This window comes from Balaenoptera borealis, assembly GCF_965194805.1.
Source record: "Balaenoptera borealis genome assembly, chromosome: 10".
NCBI classification, from domain to species: domain Eukaryota; kingdom Metazoa; phylum Chordata; class Mammalia; order Artiodactyla; family Balaenopteridae; genus Balaenoptera; species Balaenoptera borealis.
This window is the reverse complement of record NC_138874.1, coordinates 54415896-54432267: the sequence shown is the minus strand read 5'-3', so window position 1 is coordinate 54432267 and position 16372 is coordinate 54415896. Positions and strand designations below refer to the sequence as shown.

Here is a 16372-nt window from a genome sequence, read left to right as displayed (position 1 = left end):
AATAGATACATCCAAATAATGTACTCACCACAACGTGGGTATAGAGGGAACACACCTCAAAATAATAAAGGCCATTATGATAAGCCATAAGCCCACAGCTAACATCATACTCAATGGTGAAAAGCTGAAAGCATTTCCTGTAAGATCAGGAACAAGACAAGGATGCCCCTCTTGCTACTTTTATTCAACATAGTATTGGAAGTCCTAGTCATAGCAATAAGACAAGAAGAAGAAATAAAAGCAATCCAAATTGGAAAAGAAGTAGTAAAACTGTCACTGCTTGCAGATGACATGATACCATACATAGAAAATTCTAAAAAATTACCAGAAACTATAAGAGCTCATCAATGAACTTGGTAAAGTTGCAGGACAGAAAATTAATATACAGAAATCTCTTGCATATCTATACACTAACAACAAACCATCAGAAAGAGAAATTAAGGAAACAATACCATCAAAAAGAATAAAATACCTAGGAATAACTCTAACTAATAACTCTAACTAAAAGACCTGTACTCAGAAAACTATAAGACATTAATGAAAGAAATTGAAGCTGACACAAACATAGGGAAAGATATACCACGTTCACGGATTGGAAGAATTAATATTTTTTAAATGACCATACTGGGGCTTCCCTGGTGGCGCAGTGGTTGAGAATCTGCCTGCCAATGCAGGGAACACGGGTTCAACCCCTGGTCTGGGAAGATCCCACATGCCACGGAGCAACTAGGCCCGTGAGCCACAACTACTGAGCCTGCGCGTCTGGAGCCTGTGCTCCGCAACAAGAGAGGCCGCGAGAGTGAGAGGCCCGCGCATCGCGATGAAGAGTGGCCCCCGCTTGCCGCAACTGGAGAAAGCCCTCGCGCAGAAACGAAGACCCAACACAGACAAAAATAAATAAATAAAAATAATTAAATGACCATACTATCCAAGGCAATCTACGGATTCAATGCAATCCCTATCAAAATACCAAATCAAAATTACCAAATAATTTTTTGTATGAAAACACAAAGGACCCTGAATAGCCCAAACAATCTTGAGAACAAAGAACAGAACTAGACGTATCATACTGCCTAACTTTAGACTATACTATATAGCTACAGTAATCAAAAGAGTATAGTACTGGCACAAAAATAGATCCACAGATCAATGGAACAGAATAGAGAGTCCAGAAATAAACCCATGTACTTATGGTCAATCTACAACAAAGAAGGCAGGAATATACAATGGGGAAAAGATAGTCTCTTCAATAGGTGGTGCTTGGGAAAGCTGGACAGCTACATGTAAAAGAATGAAATTAGAAATTTTCTGACACCACATATAAAAATGAACACAAAGTGGATTAAAGAACAAAATGTAAGACCTGAAACCATAAAACTCCTAGAAGAAAACATAGGCAGACACCCTTTGAAATAAGTCACAGCATTATTTTTTGGATCTGTCTCCTAAAACAAAACAAACAAAAGTAAAAATAAACAAATGGAATCTAATTAAATTTAAAAGCTTTGCACAGCAAATGAAACCATCAACAGAATGAAAAGACAACCTACTAAATGGGAGAAAATATTTGCAAATGACATGACCAATAAAGGGTTAGTATTCAAAATACATAAACAGCTCATACAACTCAATATAAAAAAAAAGCAGGCAATTAAAAAATGCTGAGAAGATTTGAACGGACATTTTTCTGAAGATGTATGATGGCTAAAAGGCACATGAAAAGATGTTCAACATCACTAATCTTCAGAGAAATGCAAATCAAAACCACAACAAGATATCACCTCACATCAGAATGGCTATCATCAAGATGACCACATGTAACAAATGTTGGTGAGGATGTGGAGAAAAGGGAACCCTCGTACACTGTTGATAGGAATATAAATTGGTGCAGCCACTGTGGAAAACAGTATGGAGGTTCCTCAACAAACTAAAAATAGAACTACCATATGATTCAGTGATTCCACTCCTAGGTATATCTAAAGAAAATGAAAACACTAATTCAAAAAGATACATGTACCCAAATGTTCACAGCAGGATTATTTAAATAGCCAAGATATGGAGGCAAACTAAGTGTTCATCAACAGATGAATGGATAAAGAAGATGTGGTATATTATATACGATGGAATACTACTCAACCATAAAAAGGAATGAAATTTTGCCATTTGCAACAACATGGATGGACTTGGAGAATATTATTCTTAGTGAAATAAGTCAGACAGAGAAAGACAAATACTGTATGATATCACTTACATGTGATATCTGAAAAATAAAACAAATGAATGAATATAACAAAACAGAAACAGAATCCCAGATGTAGAGAATAAACCAGTGGTTATCAGTGGGGAGAGGAAAGGGGGAAGGGTCAAGATAGGGGTAGGGAATTAAGACGTATCAACTACTATGTATAAAATAAATACGTTATAAGGATCTAGTGTACAGCACAGGGAATGGAACCAATATTTTATAATAACTTTAAATGGAGTATATAATCTATATAAAAATTTTGAATCACTATGTTGTATACCTGAAACCATAACATACAATTATATAATATTTTATATATAACTATAATATATAATATTTTAAATAAACTATACCTCAATTTTTAAAAATACATAAAATCAACTTATTTAAATAGATACATCTAAATAAAGTATACATACATCTAAACAAACTATACATAGGTTTGTTTTTAAATAAAAGTGTTGAAAAGAAACTAACCTATGTGCTATTACTGGTTAATCTTGAACACTAAGATGGGGAAGAGAGCAATCCTTAGGAATTGTGTGAGCCAGGAGACGCTACTTAGCCTAAACTATAATTTCTTCCTTCTAAGAGATCATATATGATTGTGATGGGAATTAGATGAGATAATGACTCAAGAGCACAGTGATGATGAGCTATCACTGAGAGAGCACAATTTCATTACAATAGTTATAATTCAAAAAAAGTTAGCTGTATTCTAATATATTCCTTACTTGCAATAACTCACTTAATCTTCATACAACCCTGATGAAGACACTGTGAAAAGGTGCTCAACATTAAAAGAAATGCAAATTAAAATGACACAGATAACATTTTTCATTTATCAGAATAACAATGAAAAAGTTTGACCACCTAGACCCTTGGGCAAGCTGTAGGGAGATAAACTTTCATATAATGTTGGTGGAAGTACAAAATGGTGCAACCCCTATGCAATTGCTCCTAGGGCAATTTGGCAATAATTAATTATCAAAATTAAGTGCAACTTTAATACAGCAGTCTGAAATTTACCTTAGTTATACCTGCATATAATTACTTTTTAACAGCTTTGTATATTTTAACAAATAGCTGAAAATATCCCAGTGTCCATCTGTAGCAGACTAATTCAATTGTGATACAGCTATATAATGCCTTGCAACTATAAAAAAGGATGATAGGGACTTCCCTGGTGGCGCAGTGGTTAAGAATCCGCCTGCCAATGCAGGGGACAGGGGTTCCAGCCCTGGTCTGGGAAGATCCCACATGCCGCGGAGCAACTAAGCCTGTGGGCCACAACTACTGAGCCTGCGCTCTACAGCCCACGAACCACAACTACTGAGCCCGTGTGCCACAACTACTGAAGCCCGCACACCTAGAGCCCGTGCTCCGCAACAAGAGAAGCACCCACAGTGAGAAGCCCCCGCACCGCAACGAAGAGTAGCCCTTGCTCACCGCAACTGGAGAAAGCCTGCACACAGCAACAAAGACCCAAAAAAACCAGCCAAAAATAAAAATTAATTAATTAATTTAAAAAAATATATAGGACTTGTATATGAAATATTTCTTTTTGTATGAAAAGAAATAATATACACATTCATATTTGCATAAAGAAACTCTGGAAGAATACAGCTCTTCCTCAGCGCTGCCTTCGGAGGTGGCAGCCGTCTCCAACTCGGCATCATGGCTGCCCTCAGACCCCCCGTGAAGCCCAAGATCATCAAAAAGAGGACCAAGAAATTCATCCGGCACCAGTCAGACCAATATGTCAAAATTAAGCAGAACTGGTGGAAACCCAGAGGCATTGACAACAGGGTGCGCAGGAGATTCAAGGGCCAGATCTTGATGCCCAACATCAGTAACGGGAGCAACAAGAAAACAAAGCACATGCTGCCCAGCAGCTTCCGGAAGTTCCTGGTCCACCTGGTCAAGGAGCTTGAAGTGAGGCTGATGTGCAACAAAGCTTACTATGCTGAGATTGCTCACAACCTCTCCTCCAAGAACCAAAAAGCCATTGTGGAAAGAGCAGCCCAGCTGGCCATCAGAATCACCAATCCCAACGCCAGGGTGCTCAGCAAAGAAAATGAATAGACAGCTCATGTGCACATTTTGTTTGTGTTAATAAAACCATAAAACTCGGCCAAAAAAAAAGAAAGTATGGAAGAATACAAAAGAAACTAATGCTGAATAGGAAGAGTTTAGAAGCAATACCTAACAGTGAGAAAACAGCAAGGGGGCCTGGGAACTATTTAGACCCAGATCTGATTAAATACTGTTTTGACTTTTTAATGTGTTTCCTTTAAAATTAAACCAAAATTGACAAAGCACTCTATGGAAAGATTTCTAGAGTACAGTTAAGTGAAAAAACCTAAATGCAGAATAGTTTATGTAGTATCAAATTACAAACAAATTAGAGCAAAAGGAAGAGTGCAGAGTACATATGTATTTGCTAATATTTGTTTAAGATATTTCAGGAAGGGTACATACAACTGTCAACATTTGTGTTATAGAAACTGTACTCAGTGGTATTCTGTTAAATGTTTAACAATCAACTTGGGAAGTGGTGGGGAGGAAGCCCTGTTTTGTAGGGTTGGCCAATTTTTGTGGTGTAAATACACCCACCACGGTAGATTGTAAACTATCAGTGTGCCCACCTGAGCAAGAGTTGGGAAGAAATGCACACATTTAGTGAGCTGGAAGGAGCTGTCTCCATGACACCACTGAGAGCACTAATCCAAAATACTACTCGAAACAGGCCCCAGTGGCTACATTTTTTTAATGAAGATTTTATTGACATTTAATCTGCTTAGGTATAGTGTATTTCCTGAATATCCATCTTGAATCTCAAATTATTATTGTTAACATCTATCTCTAAAGAGAAGCCAACTCTCTGAAGGAAGTGAAGTGTTTCAAGAATATTGGAATGGTGGCTGTTTTATCCCTGCGAGTTTCATGTACACTCTGGGGACACCAAACTCATGCCACCTACCCACCTGTGTTTGTGTCTCTTCTCCTCCTCCTCCAACCCCCTCCCCCTCCGGTCGCACTGCTGTCCTCTGCTACTCCAAAAGGGCCCAAGGGTACAGTTTACAAGACAGTAAGTGATTAAAAGTCCCCTAGTTGTCTGTCTTCCACTCTATACCCATTTCAAGATTATAGGTTGTTTGCACTCTGAACTAACAGGAATGTTGAACTCCTTAGATCAGATCTGGGTCCAATAGTTCCCAGGCCCCCTCCATTTTGTCATTTTTCCACATTCCTATCATCAGGATACTCTTACACCCACTCTTGAAGGAGCTCAAATGACACTGAGCAAAGGGGTATTTTATTCTGAAATGACCCTGCCCTATGGACCAGATCTGACTGTAGCTCCTCCCAGCACACACTCACATTCCTTACATGCTGCATGTCCTGTATCAAGAAACAGGTGCCCAGGGGGCTTCCCTAGTGGCGCAGTGGTTAAGAATCCGCCTGCCAATGCAGGGGACATGGGTTCAAGCCCTGGCCGGGAAGATCCCACATGCCACGGAGCAACTGAGCCCGTGCGCCACAACTACTGAGGCCCTCGCGCCTAGAGCCCGTGCTCCACAACGAGAGAAGCCACTGCAATGAGAAGCCCACGCACCGCAATAAAGGCCCAATACAGCCAAAAATAAAACAAATTAATTAATTAATTAATTAAAAAAAAAAGAAACAGGTACCCAGATCACATGAAAAAATAAAGACTTTCGAAGCATGTTCAGAGACGTGGTCCTACAAGACTACGACCTTTACTACACAGGTAGATCAGTGTGTTTCTCAACTTTCTTTTCATTGTTTTTCATCCCTTACTGCAGGAGTCTTAGTTTTTTTTTATTTTTTGGCCGCCCCGTGGGCATGTGGGATCTTAGTTCCCCAACCAGGGATCTAACACGCCCCCCACCCCACCCCACCCCTGCCCTGCAGTGGAAGCGCTGAGTCTTATAATCACTGGACGGCCAGGGAAGTCCCTGCAGGAGTCTTTTAAGACATTTTTTTCCCTAATAGCCCTCCCCGTGAGATCTTAATACCACACATATTGTGGGTATCTGTTTACGTACTGTGGCCCCCTTGTAATATCTAAGATTTTTTCACCCCGCCCCACTACCAATATAAACCCCCTCAGAGTAAAAAACAATTTTAAAAACATGTATAACAGGAGGAGCAGCCCACAGCGCATTTATTCCTAATCAGAAGTGACACCTTCAAAATCTACGTTCTCAACCTGAAAAATTGAGAGCTTGGAGAAAATTTTGAGGGAGAACCGCTGGGGCCTCCATTAATTTTGACTTTAAGATGACACAATCATGCCTGATACTGTATTTTCCCTCCCACATTCCCTAAAAAGAAGCATGGAGGTCAGCCCTGCTCTGCAACCTACCACCATACAATGCTCACCACAACGCTTGATAACAAAACCAAATTTAAGTCAAAAGTAAAGATAAACCAGCTACTCATCAAAGATCCGCCTAAGGAGAGTCTAAAATAAACATTTAACACACATACACCAAAAATATCCTCCTTCAAAGGGGACCTGCAAAAAGCTACCTTATTTTCCTATAGCAGTGAAATTACCTACTCCAGAATCCCAGCCATTAAGCTCTCTTTTTCCTTTTTTTAGGCATAAAAAGGGAATACCTGCCCGACCAAGTTTTGTAGCCCTAACATTCTCTGAGCTTTGCCTCTAATATCTGTTTCTCCAGGTTGCCTAGAGCCAGCCAGTGAGGGGTTCAAAGGCCATAGAAAGGCAGGGCTGGGTCAGCCAGGAGAGGGGGAGTCTAAGGAACTAGGTCAGCACGCGTCCCCACCTGCCCTACCTCATTGCCATACCGCCTTACGGCTTTTCCAAGCTTGTGCCGAATAGGAGCCATGGCAGAAACTTCAGATGTTTCTCAATTCTCTCAGTCAGATCCAGACAGCTTTTCTAATGTTTTTATTCTTATCCGCAAACAAAAACTCCACCCTCATTTGGCCACAGGGTCTTAGTATCCAAAGTAATTCCTTTAAACTTGGGGGTGGGGCAAAGGAGGAGAGTTACTAAAGGGAGAGACAACTTCTATTTAATCAAAAACCAACTTAATTGCAGATTAGTTCCAAATGTATACAAAACTGACCTAAGAGCTAAACCTCTCTAGTCACAGATGACCTTGTCCTAGACCTCTTCCTCTGGAGCTAAGAGCCAGTATAATTTATTCCCAGTCAAAAAGATAAAAACCCACTCTCTGGGCTCAGACCTAGTTTGTGGTGACAATGCTAAAAGCACTAAGGTCAGGATTGTTGGTAAATACGGGCCCATTATGCTGCCTCCCTCAGGAAGATGGTGAAGAAAACTGAAATCAGCCAGCACGCCAAGCACACTTGCTTCTCTGGTGGCAAAACCAAAATGAAGAGATGAGCTTTGGGGATATGGTGCCGTGGTTCCTGAAAAGCTTGCAGGTGATGCCTAGATCTACAGTACCGCTCTTACCATCGCTATAAAATCTGACTGAAGGAACTGTAAGACCAGTGGAAGGTCCACCATCTGTAACATTGCTAGCCTACAATAAATGGGTTAATTCATGTAACAACAAAAGACAAAAAGCCTGTCAGACCCCAAATCTGCCTCAAGCTATCATCCCGTCAAATTCCCTCCTGATTCAAATATCTTAAGTAGTTATCCCCCAAGGTTATAACTCATTTATAGAGTTCTCAACTGCCAAATCCAATCATTCCTTAAATATTATAGACCTAACCTGCTCTTTTGTGGATCCCCAAGGAGATTCTCAACTGAAACTATAATCTAGGTCTCCCCTGGAGCCTCACTCCCGCGTGTCTGTCCCTTGGTTGTGGGTGTGTCCCCCTGAGCCCATTCCTTAGAGGATTCTAAGTCAAAACCCACTGTCTTTTTGTTCTTCACACTTTTCATGAACAATCCTATCCATGCTTAAAGTTAATAACCAACTCTCATGTTCAGTGTATTTTTTTTTTTTTTTTGGCCACACCTCACGGCATGTGGGATCACAGTTCCCTGACCAGGGATCAAACTCACGCCCCCTGCATTGAAAGTGCGGAGTTTTAACCACTGGACCTCCAGGGAAGTCCCCAGTTATTATTCTTTACACTTTTTATGTACCTTAACTGTTTCATACATTTTTCATAATGTGAGCTTTACTGGAATCAAACTGGTGACTCTCCCACTGCTTACCAACCACATGGCATAGAGCGAGTCCTTGCTCTTCGAGCCTCAGTTTCCTTAAGATAAATCAAGACTATGGGATTAACTTATACACACTACTATACATAAAATAGATAACCAACAAGGACCTACTATATAGCACACGGAATTATACTCAATATTTTTTAATAACCTATAAGGCAAAAGAATCTGAAAAAGAATATGTGTGTGTGTTATATATATATATATACCTGAATTGCTGTGCTATATACCTAAAAGTAACACGATATTATAAATCAACTATACTTCAATTTAAAAATAATAATAATAATAATTTCTCAGGATTTAAAAAAATTATTTAAAAAAAGATAAATCCCTACTGTATAGCACAGGGAGTTATATTCAATACCTTGTGATAAACTGTAATGGAAAAGAATATGAAAACGAATGTATATATATGTATAACTGAGTCACTCTGCTGTACACAGTAATTAACACAACATTGTAATTCAACTCTACTTCAATAAAAAATAAATTTAAAAAAGATAAATCAAGACTAGTAATAGCACTTACTGAAAAGGTTTATTGTGGGGATTAAATCAAACAACTTATTTATACACATTTATAAGTGTTGGATCTTATGTGTAGAAACGAACTATTTAAGGGAAAAATACATATTAGGTAGTTCTTTTTCTACATGTCCTTCAATATACGGCAAAAACTCAGTAATTCCAGTCTCAAATCCACAATTAAGAAAAGAATATTTATTAATAGCTATTACTTATGTATTGAGCATGTACTGCTTGCCAGTCATCATTATAAGTACTTTATATGAATTATCTCATTTACTTTTCCTACTGAGATAAATGTATTTACAGGAATTCCCTGGCGGTACAGTGCTCAGGACTCACTGTGCTCTCACTGCCAGGGGCCAGGTTCAATTCCTGGCTGGGGAACTGAGATCCCACAAGCTGTGTGGCGCAGCCAAAAAAAAAAAAAGTATTCACTTCTCCAGTCTTCTAACAAGGAAGGTTCTGATAAGGTTAAGTCACTAGCCAAAGTCAGATCAATGCTCTGAGCCAAAATTCAAACCAAATGTCTCTTTAGAGAGGTCCTAGTGTTAGTCACAAGGTCCTAGTGTTTAACCAAATGCACTGTCCTAAAAATAATCGTGTCAGCAGCAAGCAAGTATTAACATTTAAAACAAATCCCTTTACTTACTAATATTTACTAATGCTTACTGAACTAAGATTGCCATAGATGCTTAGAACTAAAAAGAACAACACGGTTCCTATGGAAGTTTCCTTTGTTAGATTGTGGGAATTATCTTTCTGAACTGACTGGCCTACTTTTTTTTTTTTTTCTTCACATCTTTATTGGAGTATAATTGCTTTACAATGTTGTCTTAGTTTCTGCTGTATAACAAAGTGAATCAGCTATATGTATACATATATCCCCATATGCCCTCCCTCTTGAGCCTCCCTCCCACCCTCCCTATCCCATCCCTCTAGGTCCTCACAAAGCATCGAGTTGATCTCCTTGTGCTATGCAGCAGTTTCCCACTAGCCACCCATTTTACATTTGGTAGTGTATATATGTCAATGCTACTCTCACTTCATCCCAGCTCCCCCTTCCCTCCCTGTGCCCTCAATTCTGTTCTCTACATCGGTGTCTTTATTCCTGCCCTGCCACTAGGTTAATCAATACCAATTTTTAAACTTCCATATATATTCATTAGCATACAGTATCTGTTTTTCTCTTAGGCCTACTTTTATTCATCTGTTTGTGAGTTGTAGCAGTACAGCATTGTTATTCAAAATATCATAACTTAATCTCCAAATTCAGTATATGCACACTGGGTCCACGCAAAGTTATTACGGAAAGGAGTAAAATTGGAACACAATTTAGAATCTAGTTCTTAAGGAAGCAGTCGGAGGTCACTGTCTATTTCCTCCTGCAAATGTTCCTTGGCTTATATCCCTCTTTACTTCTGGATAACCCTGAGATGTTTTACCTTCTAGCATAACTTTTTCCTCAAAATTGTTAGTTTCTGACACTACAGAAATACAAAGGATCATGAGAGGTTACTACAAGCAACTGTATGCCAATAAAATGGACAACCTGGAAGAAATGGACAAGTTCTTAGACAAGCACAACCTTCTGAGACTGCACCAGGAAGAAAGAGAGAATATAAACAGACCAATCACAAGCACTGAAATTGAAACTGTGATTAAAAATCTTCCAACAAACAAAAGCCCAGGACCAGATGGCTTCACAGGCAAATTCTATCAAACACTGAGAGAAAAGCTAACACCTATCCTTCTCAATCTCTTCCAAAATATAGCAGAGGGAGGAACACTCCCAAACTCATTCTACGAGGCCACCATCACCCTGATACCAAAACCAGACAAAGATGTCACAAAAAAAGAAAACTACAGGCTAATATCACTGATGAACAAAGATGAAAAAATCCTCAACAAAATAATAGCAAACAGAATCCAACAGCACATTAAAAGGATCATACACCAGGATCAAGTGGGGTTTATCCCAGGAATGCAAGGATTCTTCAATATATGCAAATCAATCAACGTGATAAACCATATTAACAAATTGAAGGAGAAAAACAATATGATCATCTCAATAGATGCAGAAAAAGCTTTTGACAAAATTCAACACCCATTTATGATAAAAACCCTCCAGAAAGTAGGCATAGAGGGAACTTACCTCAACATAATAAAGACCATATATGACAAACCCACAGCGAACATCATTCTCAATAGTGAAAAACTGAAACCATTTCCACTAAGATGAGGAAAAAGACAAGGTTGCCACTCTCACCACTATTATTCAACATAGTTTTGGAAGTATTAGCCACAGCAATCGGAAAAGAAAAAGAAATAAAAGAAATCCGAATCAGAAAAGAAGGAAAATTGTCACTGTTTGTAGATGACATGATACTATACATAGAGAATCCTAAAGATGCTGCCAAAAACTACTTGAGCTAATCAATGAATTTGGTAAAGCATCAGGATACAAAATTAATGCACAGAAATCTCTTGCATTCCTATACACTAATGATGAAAAATCTGAAGGAGAAATTAAGGAAACACTCCCATTTACCATTGCAACAAAAAGAATAAAATACCTAGGAATAAACCTACCTAAGGAGACAAAAGACCTGTATGCAGAAAACTGTAAGACACTGATGAAAGGAATTAAAGATGATACAAACAGATGGCGAGATATACCATGTTCTTGGATTGGAAGAATCAACATTGTGAAAATGACTATACTACCCAAAGCAATCTACAGACTCAGCGGAATCCCTATCAAACTACCAATGGCATTTTTCACAGAACTAGAACAGAAAATTTCACAATTTGCATGGAAACACAAAAGACCCCAAATAACCAAGGCAATCTTGAGAAAGAAAAACGGAGCTGGAGGAACCAGGGTCCCTGACTTCAGACTATACTACAAAGCTACAGTAATCAAGACAGTATGGTACTGGCACAAAAACAGAAATATAGATCAATGGAACAGGATAGAAAGCCCAGAGATAAACCCACACACATATGGTCACCTTATCTTTGATAAAGGAGGCAAGACTATACAATGGAGAAAAGACAGCCTCTTCAATAAGTGGTGCTGGGAAAACTGGACAGATACATGTAAAAAAATGAAATTAGAACACTCCCTAACACCATACACAAAAATAAACTCAAAATGGATTAAAGTCCTAAATATAAGGCCAGACACTATAAAACTCTTAGAGGAAAATGTAGGCGGAACACTCAATGACATAAATCACAGCAAGATCCTTTTTGACCCACCTCCTAGAGAAATGGAAATAAAAACAAAAATAAACAAATGGGACCTAATGAAACTTAAAAGCTTTGCACAGCAAAGGAAACCATAAACAAGATGAAAAGACAACCCTCAGAATGGGAGAAAATATTTGCAAATGAATCAACTGACAAAGGATTAATCTCCAAAATATACAAGCAGCTCATGAAGCGCAATATCAAAAAAAACAAACAAACCAATCAAAAAATGGGCAGAAGACCTAAATAGACATTTCTCCAAAGAAGATATACAGACTGCCAACAAACACATGAAAGGATGCTCAACATCACTAATCATTAGAGAAATGCAAATCAAAACTGCAATGAGGTATCACCTCACACCAGTCAGAATGGCCATCATCAAAAAATCTACAAACAATAAATGCTGGAGAGGGTGTGGAGAAAAGGAAACCCTCTTGCACTGTTGACGGGAATGTAAATTGATACAGCCACTATGGAGAACAGTATGGAGGTTCCTTAAAAAACTAAAAATAGTACTACCATACAACCCAGCAATCCCACTACTGGGCATATACCCTGAGAAAACCATAATTCAAAGAGTCATGTTCCACAATGTTCATTGCAGCTCTATTTACAATAGCCAGGACATGGAATCAACCTAAGTGTCCATCGACAGATGAATGGATAAACAAGATGTGGCACATGTATACAATGGAATGTTAGCCATAAAAAGAAATGAAATTGAGTTAATTGTAGTGAAGTGGATGGACCTAGAGATTGTCATACACAGTGAAGTAAGTCAGAAAGAGAAAAACAAATACCGTAAGCTAACACATATATATGGAATCTTAAAAAAAAAAAAAAGGTTCTGAAGAACCTAGGGGCAAGACAGGAATAAAGACACAGATGCAGAGAATGGACATGAGGACACGGGAAGGGGGAAGGGTAAGCTGGGACGAAGTGAGAGAGTGGCATGGACATATATACACTACCAAATGTAAAATAGATAGCTAGTGGGAAGTAGCTGCATAGCACAGGGAGATCAGCTCCGTGCTTTGTGTTCACCTAGAGGGGTGGGATAGGGAGGGTGGGAGGCAGACGCAAGAGAGAGGAGGTATGACGATATATGTATATGTATAGCTGATTCACTTTGTTATACAACAGAAACTAACACACCATTGTAAAGCAATTATACTCCAATAAAAATGTTAAAAAAAAAAGAAATTAACTTAAAGTAGTTTTAAAAAATTGTTAGTTTCATATAATTAGGAGACTAAAATTCGTTGAAAACTTCTTGGTATTAAATAGTACCCCAATATGAATTGCCATATTAATTTAAAAAACAAAAGAATGACATACAAATTACAGATTATTTAATCCAATCACATTAGTTCTTTACAAATGCAGTTTACATGCACTTTTTTTTTCTTTCTCTCTCTCTTTTTTTTTTTTTTTTGTTAATGGCACTTAAATGCTCCTCAGGATTTCAGGAGATTTGTAATCCTGTTTTCCATTAGGGTTTGGCTTCTATCAAGTCACCCCACCTGGAATGCTCCCTCAATCAAAGATAATATTCAAGGACCATGCCTCACCTAACTCCCTCCAGAAGGCCATCAGATAACTAGTTAATTCATGATCCTACAAGGCACCAAGACAGGTTTCAGCTTTTAGTTCTTTCCACATCGCCCATGTGGCTTTGGGTCTCTACTCCCTTCCTCCAAGGTGTTCCTCTGAAGAAAATATATCTATTTCAGTTTAGACTTTCTAACAATAAGAATATAATCTTCAAGAATACTGAGTATTTATTCAGCACTTAGCTGGTGATGATTTGCACAGAGGTATTTACACATTCCTAACAGAAAAATCAGAGAGCATTCTGGAGCCAAAGATCTGTAAATCTTTCCCATCTACCTCCTTCCCCACAGGCTATAACAAATTTAAATATTTTCTATTTTAAGAAAACGAAATCCTCCAGAAATATTTAGCTCCCACCCTACCTCACTGTCCTGTTTTACAAAGAACTCCTCCAAACTGCAATCACGCTATCTATCCTGCACTCTTCATCCCATTGTAATTAGGCTTCTGCACCCACCACCTCACTGAAACTACCCAAGATTCACCAGTGTAGTCCAATACCAAATTCAGTGGACTTGCAGAATATCTTTTGATACCATTTCTCACTTAAGATCGTCCCTTCAATTCTCTGTCCATCATTTCAGTCTCCCTGGCTGGCTTCTCTGCCCACTAATAAACAATAGTGTCTCCCTTTGCCTCATCTCCAATTGCCCATTTATCCACATACTTGCCCTTCAGTCTACGCTTATTTGCTGTTAATTCTCACAACAAGACAAGATATTTCTCCTGAATGTCAAATTCAGTCATCCACCAACTGGACTTCTTCACCTGGCAATTAAAACTGAACCACATCTTGGGGCTTTCCTGGTGGCACAGTGGTTAAGAATCCGCCTGCAGGGGACATGGGTTCAAACTCTGGTCTGGGAAGATCCCACATGCTGCAGAGCAACTAAGCCTGTGAGCCACAGTTCCTGAGCCTGTGTGCCACAACTACTGAAGCCCACGTGCCTAGAGCCCGTGCTCCGCAACAAGAGAAGCCACCGCAATACGAAGCCCATGCACCGCAATGAAGAGTAGCCCTCGCTCGCCGCAACTAGAGAAAGCCCGCACGCAACTAAGACCCAACGCAGCCAAAAATGAATAAATAAAATGTATAAATTAAAAAAAAAAGAAACTAACCTTTAAAACAAAAATGGAAGCGCATCTAAAAGTTAATGAATTACCTTGTCCTTGGGGCCTGCTTTAACCCCCAAATCCACCTAATGATCCATGAGTCTTCTAAGAAGCCTCCTAGTTCAAGACCCAAATTCAGCCACAAAGTTCGATGGATCTTATTACTTAAAAATCTCTTCCATTTATCCCTGCGTTCCCCATTCCTACTGCCCTGCCTCAGTATATTCATTCAACACATTTATGGAGTACCCATAACATGCTTTAGGTATGGTTAATAGGAGAGAAAAGGCACCAACTCTTTTTTTTTTTTTAATTTTTATTTATTTTTGGCTGCATTGGGTTTTCGTTGCTGCACCGTGAGCTTCTTTCTCATTGCAGTGGCTTCACATTCTAATGGGTGTTAGATAACAAACATTTTCAGAACCTAATCTTTCATCTTGTACCCTTAGTAGATAAATCTCAGAATTGGGATTGGCTTCCAGAATGTAGCACTCCCAAACCTTCATATTCTGCTAAGGAAGCACTGTCCAATGGAAATACAATGTGGACTACAGAAATCATTTTAAAGTTTTTAGGAGGTATTTTCTTTAGGTACAAAGAAGCACGTGAAATAAATTATAATATATTTCTATTAAAGCCACCATATCAAACACATTATTTCAACATGGAATTAATATAAAAATCATCAGATATTTTACTTTTTTATATAAAACCTATGAAATTTAGTGTATATTTTATACTTAATGAATCACAATTCAGTGCTAAATATTCAATGGTTAAAGTAAAATGTAGTGGTACCAAAATAAAGTTGTATTTAATGGGAAAATATTTCACTTTGCTTCAGTTTTAAATTTGAAATTAATTAAAATAAAATCACAAAGTCAGTTTCTCAGTTGTCCTATCCAAATTTCGAGTTATTAGACAATGCAGTTATTTATGGAATTCATTTTAAATGCAAATCTCATTGCTTTAGGCTGTATTCCACACCACCTGGCTAAACATCAACATCACCCAAGTGGGTTTTAGAAAACCACAGATTCTAAACTAACCCCTGCATGGCTCCCTTAGGTCTGAAGCTAAAAACCCCATAAATATTCAGAGAGTAGCCTGGTAAAGGAAAGTGGGAACCACTAATCCCAAGAGCAAAATTCACATTTTTCAGTCCAGCAAGCAAAGCAAGGCCTCCAGTTCTAGCCCTGGCCAAAGTTTACAGACCATCTTGTACAACAGTATTCCCCACACCAGCCCTACCCCCGGCCCTGCTTCCTCTAGGCTATTTTAAGCAGCTTCGTCTTTTCTCAAGTAGCAGCTTCAACATAGAAAGCTCTTTGGTCATTCAACCCTCCCCCATCCAATTTGCCTCTAAAGCGCCAATTCACCTCTAGAGAACTAGAGGAAAGGTGAGCA

The 16372-nt window shown here is 38.7% G+C and overlaps 1 protein-coding gene and 1 pseudogene across 11 annotated transcripts in view; one reads left to right on the top strand and one right to left on the bottom strand.

Annotated features, from left to right (window-relative positions):
• The window catches only part of TET1 (tet methylcytosine dioxygenase 1), a 147982-nt gene that overhangs the window by 53573 nt on the left and 78037 nt on the right, over window positions 1-16372 (bottom strand). The gene's annotated exons all lie outside the window — the stretch shown is intronic.
• LOC309636257 (large ribosomal subunit protein eL32 pseudogene) lies at window positions 3878-4416 on the top strand (annotated as a pseudogene). The gene has a single exon. The product of its transcript is annotated as a large ribosomal subunit protein eL32 pseudogene (transcript).